A 6,119-nucleotide genomic window follows, 5' to 3' on the forward strand; every position below is an offset into this window, starting at 1 on the left:
AAGAACATGTGGAACAGAAAACAAACAAGGCGATCAGGGCTTTATGGACCTGCAAACGCACTTTTGGAAAAACATGGGAAATTTCACCGAAGATGGTGTACTAGACGTACGTGGCCATTGTGAAACCCATAATCACATATCCCGCCTTCATATGGTGGCATAGAACCAAAATCAGCACACATCGATAGTCCCTGAACAAAGTTCAGAGGCTGGCGTGTCTCGGAATAACTGGAGCAAGGTCAACGACGACGACGGCCGCTATGGAGACACTCCTGGGGCTGGAGCCGTTGCATTTATCGATTGAAGCTGAGGCCCTAAGAAGCGCTTACCGTATGGGTGACGATGTCCTCAGGAAAGCGACGGATTTGGGACACAGTGTGATCTTCAGAAAATTGAAGACAGTCGAGCCCATGGGATCAAAAGCTGATCGAATCAAAACTCTAAGCATCTCTGTACCTTTTAGAACATATGTTCTAAATGAGGGGCGAGATGGTGGAGTCTCTCAACCATCTCGCCCCCCCAGAGATGTATTTGGCCAAACAGTAGAAAATAGATAAAAACCTATATATCTGTTCACTTACCTTGAAATACTCAAATCGTGGAATAACTCTAAATTTCTACTTGTTAAAGATGTTTTAAAGTAATAACTGAAAATGCTCAATGCACAAATGAAATGCAAATGAACAAGAACTTGCGTCTGATAGAAATAGTAACCAAGAAAAATGTCCTGGTCTGCCTCTTGCCTGGCTCATTTTCATAGGAGTGTTGTTTTGTGTGGTTCCACGGGGTTGTCCGTGGAATTTGAAATTGTCAGTGGAATTCGGTAGAAATTGAATCACTCCAGATGGTACGCATCTGGTAAACCATATTACATCACGGTTACACAACTCGCTGTCACCAAAAATTTGTTTTTCTGTTCTTCTTATGTTACATCAATGTTACGTAAAAGCGTTACATAAAATCAAAGCCACAAAAATTAAATTACATTTATATAATGTTACTAAGTTTAATTGGTTTGCTGGGTAGGTATGTTCCGAAATTTCCATTAGGTATTCTATGTTCCAAATTATATTGCCACAGTTGCTTCTTATTTGAAATTCTTATATGTAGCAGCTTTTGAACGGTCGCCAATTAATAAAGCTAAAGCTCGTGGAATTAAAAAAATGTATGACCTAAAAGAAATAATTAAAAGAGAAATAGATCAACTACAAATACAAAGTTACAAAAGCATTTAGGTTTCAACTTTTTGCACAAAAACTTTTGCTGATACAACAACAGAAAAACACAAAGCTCAGTAAATCGAATAAAATTTGTTACTTTTCAACCCCAACCCGAGACACGCTACACACTACAGTACTGTACGTACAATACTGTAAACCGCACGTACAAAAAATCGGAAATTTCGTGAAATTTCAACAAACTGTGTGTGTTGAATGATTCTTCAGGCATCTCCTCATCATCATTATGATCCATGATTTTCCAATCACTTTCTAAATAAGAAAATTACGAAAAAAATGTTTAGATTACGCGATACTTAATTGTTTAATCAGTTCAAATTGGAAAGAATCCATAAACATTTATGAAAGAATTACTGATATTTACCATTGTAGTTTGCACCAATTAAAGTGCCCATTCAGCCATTCAGCTAGTATAAAACATGTACAGTAAAGCATGTTCATGTTATCTGATATTAAAATGTGAACGCATCATTGATCTCAACTGTCACATAAAGTCGTCGGAATTAAATCCACTTCGAATGTTCATTACACACCAGCCAGTTTATATCGAGCATTTATTTAATGAGATTGGATTATGGGGTGCGTATTTATCGCTAAATAAACTAAAACTCATAATCGCGTCTACCGCATATTACCATGGATTGTTTCCAGTCCATCTATCGGAAATGAAATGTTCTGGCTTTAGCTAAAAATATTGGGTTACATATAAATAAAAGACAGATTTGTTATCGAAACGGATCAGATTGCCATTCCATTGGTTTTTTCCGTTTTTCCTCAGTTTTTCTTCACTTTGCCGCTAATAAACAGATGGTAGCAATTTTATTCTATGGAAGGACAAAGCTGAAATTAAGCTTCAAAATTTGATGATGGTACTTATTAGTACCATAATAATAACACTTGCATGCCGCGGTTTTTTCCAAAACCCAAATTATTTTATGTTTTGTTGTATTCGATTCGCTCTCTTTTCTCTTTCCATTCATCCGTCTCATATACTCGCCCCTCTGACATTCTCCCACCTAAGAAACATTGCTGACAAAAATGTTTCTTAAAACTAAAAAAAATAAGTTTGTAATGCTAAACAGAGCTAATATGGGAAGTACCGGAAACTAACTATAGAACAAACCCTATTCTAAATAACGACTTGGAATCTTACTAATACGTCCACATCGAGTCGTTTTTTCGACTTCAATACCGACATCTTCAATCTCAGGCTCACGACTCTTCTGGGAAAGCTGCATCTGTGGGTTTTCGCCTTCATTTCGCGAAGACATAGGCGAATTCACTTCTGTCTCAGTTTGAACACGAGGCTTAACAGCGTCCAACTTTGAAAGTCTGTCAGGATCACGTTCACACTCCAATGGAAATAATCGTTGTAGTGGACGGAGCAAGCATTCTTTGATAGTCTCCACTTTGGCTAAACGAATCTGCCCATCCCTTCCCGGAAGAACTTCTACAACTCGTCTTCGTCGGCCATTCCAAACGCTTCGTATTGTCGCTGCCGATGACTACCAGCTCACCAATGTCACTTTTCCTTCGCAAAATAGCTTCAACTGGCCCAAGTATTCTGAACGAAAACGTTTTTGCAGCATTTCACGTAAAGTCTGAAGCTTCCGGATCTTTCGGCTGAATGAGGTTTTATCAATGACGTCACAATCAGGTAATCTGTCTTCTATATGTTCTCTTAAAAACATGAGAGGAGTCAGGGCAATCAAATCTTGAGGATCTTCTGACAAGTAAGTAAGAGGTCTTGAGTTGACTACTGACTCGCACTCACACAAGAGCGTCGATAGCTCTTCATAGTTGAGGCTGGCTTGTCCCAACACTCGCCTTAATAGCTGTTTTAGAACACCTATTAGCCGCTCCCAAAATCCGCCCCACCCAGCTGCAGTAGGAGGATTAAGCTTCCAAGTAATACGCTGGATAGCGGTTTCCCGTCTAATAGTCCCCCAATCTAATGTCGAAAATGCGTTTGCGGCTCCTAGGAAATTCGTACCGTTCTCGCTGTAGATAGTATTTGGTCTACTTCGACGCGCCACGAATCGACAAAGTGCTTGGAGGAAACTAGGGGTGGACAGTGAAGTGGTAAGTTCCAAATGTACGGCTCGATACATGGCGCAAGTAAATAAACATAACCATGCTTTCTATCCAGGTTTAAGGTATAGCGGCCCCGCAAAATCCACTCCGGTCACCTCAAAAGCTGCCGCATCTCGAACACGAACCATGGGTAGCGGTGGCGTTTTAGCAGACAAATTCTTGGAGTTAAACCGGTTACAAACCACACACTGCTTTATCACCGTTCTAATGGTTCGCCTTCCACTAAGCAACCAAAATCTCTCTCGAAGGATTGAAAGCAGACCCTGTGTCCCGATATGACATGACTTAACATGCGCTTCCATGATCATACTTTTCACTATAGCATGGATGGCAACACTACAGGAAAACGAAAGTCATCGCTATCTGACCTTGTAGATATTCTGGACTTGATTTTTTGACTTTCTCATCATACGCAGGGGACAAACCAGTTAGTCTAGAGTCATTCAATCCAGTGAAACATTCCGCTTGCAATAGTCTCAGGATTGGTACCTCTGCCGCGTTATGCTCGTCCGCGTCGAGTTCACCAGACTTCTTTGTGTCGGGTCGTCTGCAATTGGAAATAAATCTCATGATCCACCCAAACATACGTATGCTTTTGGTGTACTTCGCAAAGTAATTAAAGTGCCAAATATCGGTTTTCTCCAAATTGTTCAACGTAGTGACAAGTTTCTTTTTCTTTTCCTCATTAATCTCTTCGTCGTTGGGAAGTCCAACTGCAGTTGGCCAGGTAGTTGGATCGGCGTAAAGCCATCGGGGTCCCTCCCACCATCTTAAGTCGAGTAACTGCTTCGGAGAACACCCACGGGATGGTAAGTCGGCTGGATTATACACTCCTGGTAAATGTCGCCAATCTTCCGCCGATGTCAACTTCCTTCTCTCGTCTACGCGGTTCCATACAAACACTCCCCACTGCTCCCTTCGTTGGATCCAATGTACTACAGTGGAGGAGTCGCTCCAAAAAAAACATGGTATCTCTTGTTGAAAATTTACCACCAAAAATGAGTAAAGACGAGCACCTATGGTGGCCGCTAACACTTCCAGTCGAGGTATGGTCATTTTTGTAGCTAATTTATACATGGGCGAATTTTTTGCTTTTGCACCCAACAGAAATACCGACACTTCACCGCCTCGGACAGCTCGTAGAAAGACAACACAAACATAAGCCGATTGGCTGGCGTCACAAAACGTGTGCAAGCTTAATTCCCCCGCTTCGTTGGTACCAGCCATTATCCAACGAGGTATTTCAATCTGTTGTAGGTAATGCAACTCTTTAATCCAACTCATAAACTTCTGAGCTAAGTCTTCAGTCACTGGTTGATCCCATGTCAGGTTGTCCTTCCATAATTGTTGAAGCATCAGTTTCGGAATAAGCGTAGTGGGACTAACAAAACCAATTGGGTSAAAAACTTTCTGTGTCAAAGCGAGTATCTGTCGCTTAGTAACAGCGTTCATCTCCAAAGTAACATCTTTCAGGAAACTGTAATTCAAAGTAAGATAATCTCCTTTGGGGTACCAATTCAGTCCAAGCACTGGACAGGTTTCTTCAAAATCACCAAAATTCATTCCTTTAGTGCGCTCCCACCCTCTTAGATCAAACAGTCCTTGTTTCATTATGGTTATTGATTCACGGATGAACTTTTCAACATTTTTGTCTGTGGATAAGCTAACCATACAATTATCCACATAAAAACTTCGTTTCAATTTCTCCACCGTCCCACGGAAATACAGCAGATTACCACTCGACTTAGCTGAACAGCACATATCTAAACATTGGGACAAATGATGATCCAAAGTGGCTCCAAGGAGAAAAGGACCCACCCAACCCAAAAACTACTCTTCGGGTCCTTGAGAGTCTAGTCATAAACATTTTAAGAAGTCACGATCTGCAGTATGTACACTTATTTGCAGGAACGCCTTACGAATATCAGCCACTACTCCAATCCTTTTCTCTCTGAATCGCAATAACATGGAAGGTATTTGTTTTATCAGATTGGGTCCCTTTTCAAGGCAGTGAATCAGAGCAGGTTTCTTTTTCTCATGAGCCGAAGCGTCAAAAACCGGCCTTATTTTTGTAGTCACACTGCTTTCTTTGATAACAGGCCTGTGGGGGCAGATAATGTCCTAGAAGATGATTAACTTTGCCTGGATTAACCTTCTCGATGATTCCCTCTGCTTCCCACTAGGGAAAAATCTGTTCGCATTGATCACACAAACCGGTAGATTTCAATTTTCGAACAACAGACTCCAATCTCTTCTGTGCTAAATTATAATTGCTGGAAAGTGGAGGATGGTCTTCCAGCCATGGCAACCTGAACTCGTAGCACCCTTCTGAATCAATGTGGATTGTCTAATTAAAAAGTTCCCTGGTTGCAACGGCGGCTTCTTCTTTGCTACGTTTATCCGAGGGCTCCTTAATCACAAGAGCTTCCAGTTCCCACAGTTGAGCAAGGGACGCGTTTTGCACCAACAAGTTTAACGTCGTCATAGCGGTAGTTGAACGAGTGCCATTGCTGCTTGAAACCTTTCCCATAAGTGTCCAGCCTAGTTGGGTCTCCATGGCAACCAATCCACAGCGTAACTGTTCTCGTCGCCCGGTGTATAAAGTACCCTAACAGCAATTCAATTGGACCGAACTGCACAGCATCTGATACTTTGATACCCAAAATGTGTAACTCATTGGTCCAAGGTCCGTGAAACACCGGCGGTACAGTTCCACAAATAGTAAACTGGTCCAAGGCTTCAAAAGTATGTGAAAATACACCTCTACAAACAGTAATATCGAAACAG

The sequence above is a fragment of the Dendroctonus ponderosae genome, unplaced genomic scaffold, assembly GCF_020466585.1.
Source record: "Dendroctonus ponderosae isolate FM_Combo_2020 unplaced genomic scaffold, Dpon_F_20191213v2 Dpon_F_20191213_1, whole genome shotgun sequence".
Classification (NCBI taxonomy): domain Eukaryota; kingdom Metazoa; phylum Arthropoda; class Insecta; order Coleoptera; family Curculionidae; genus Dendroctonus; species Dendroctonus ponderosae.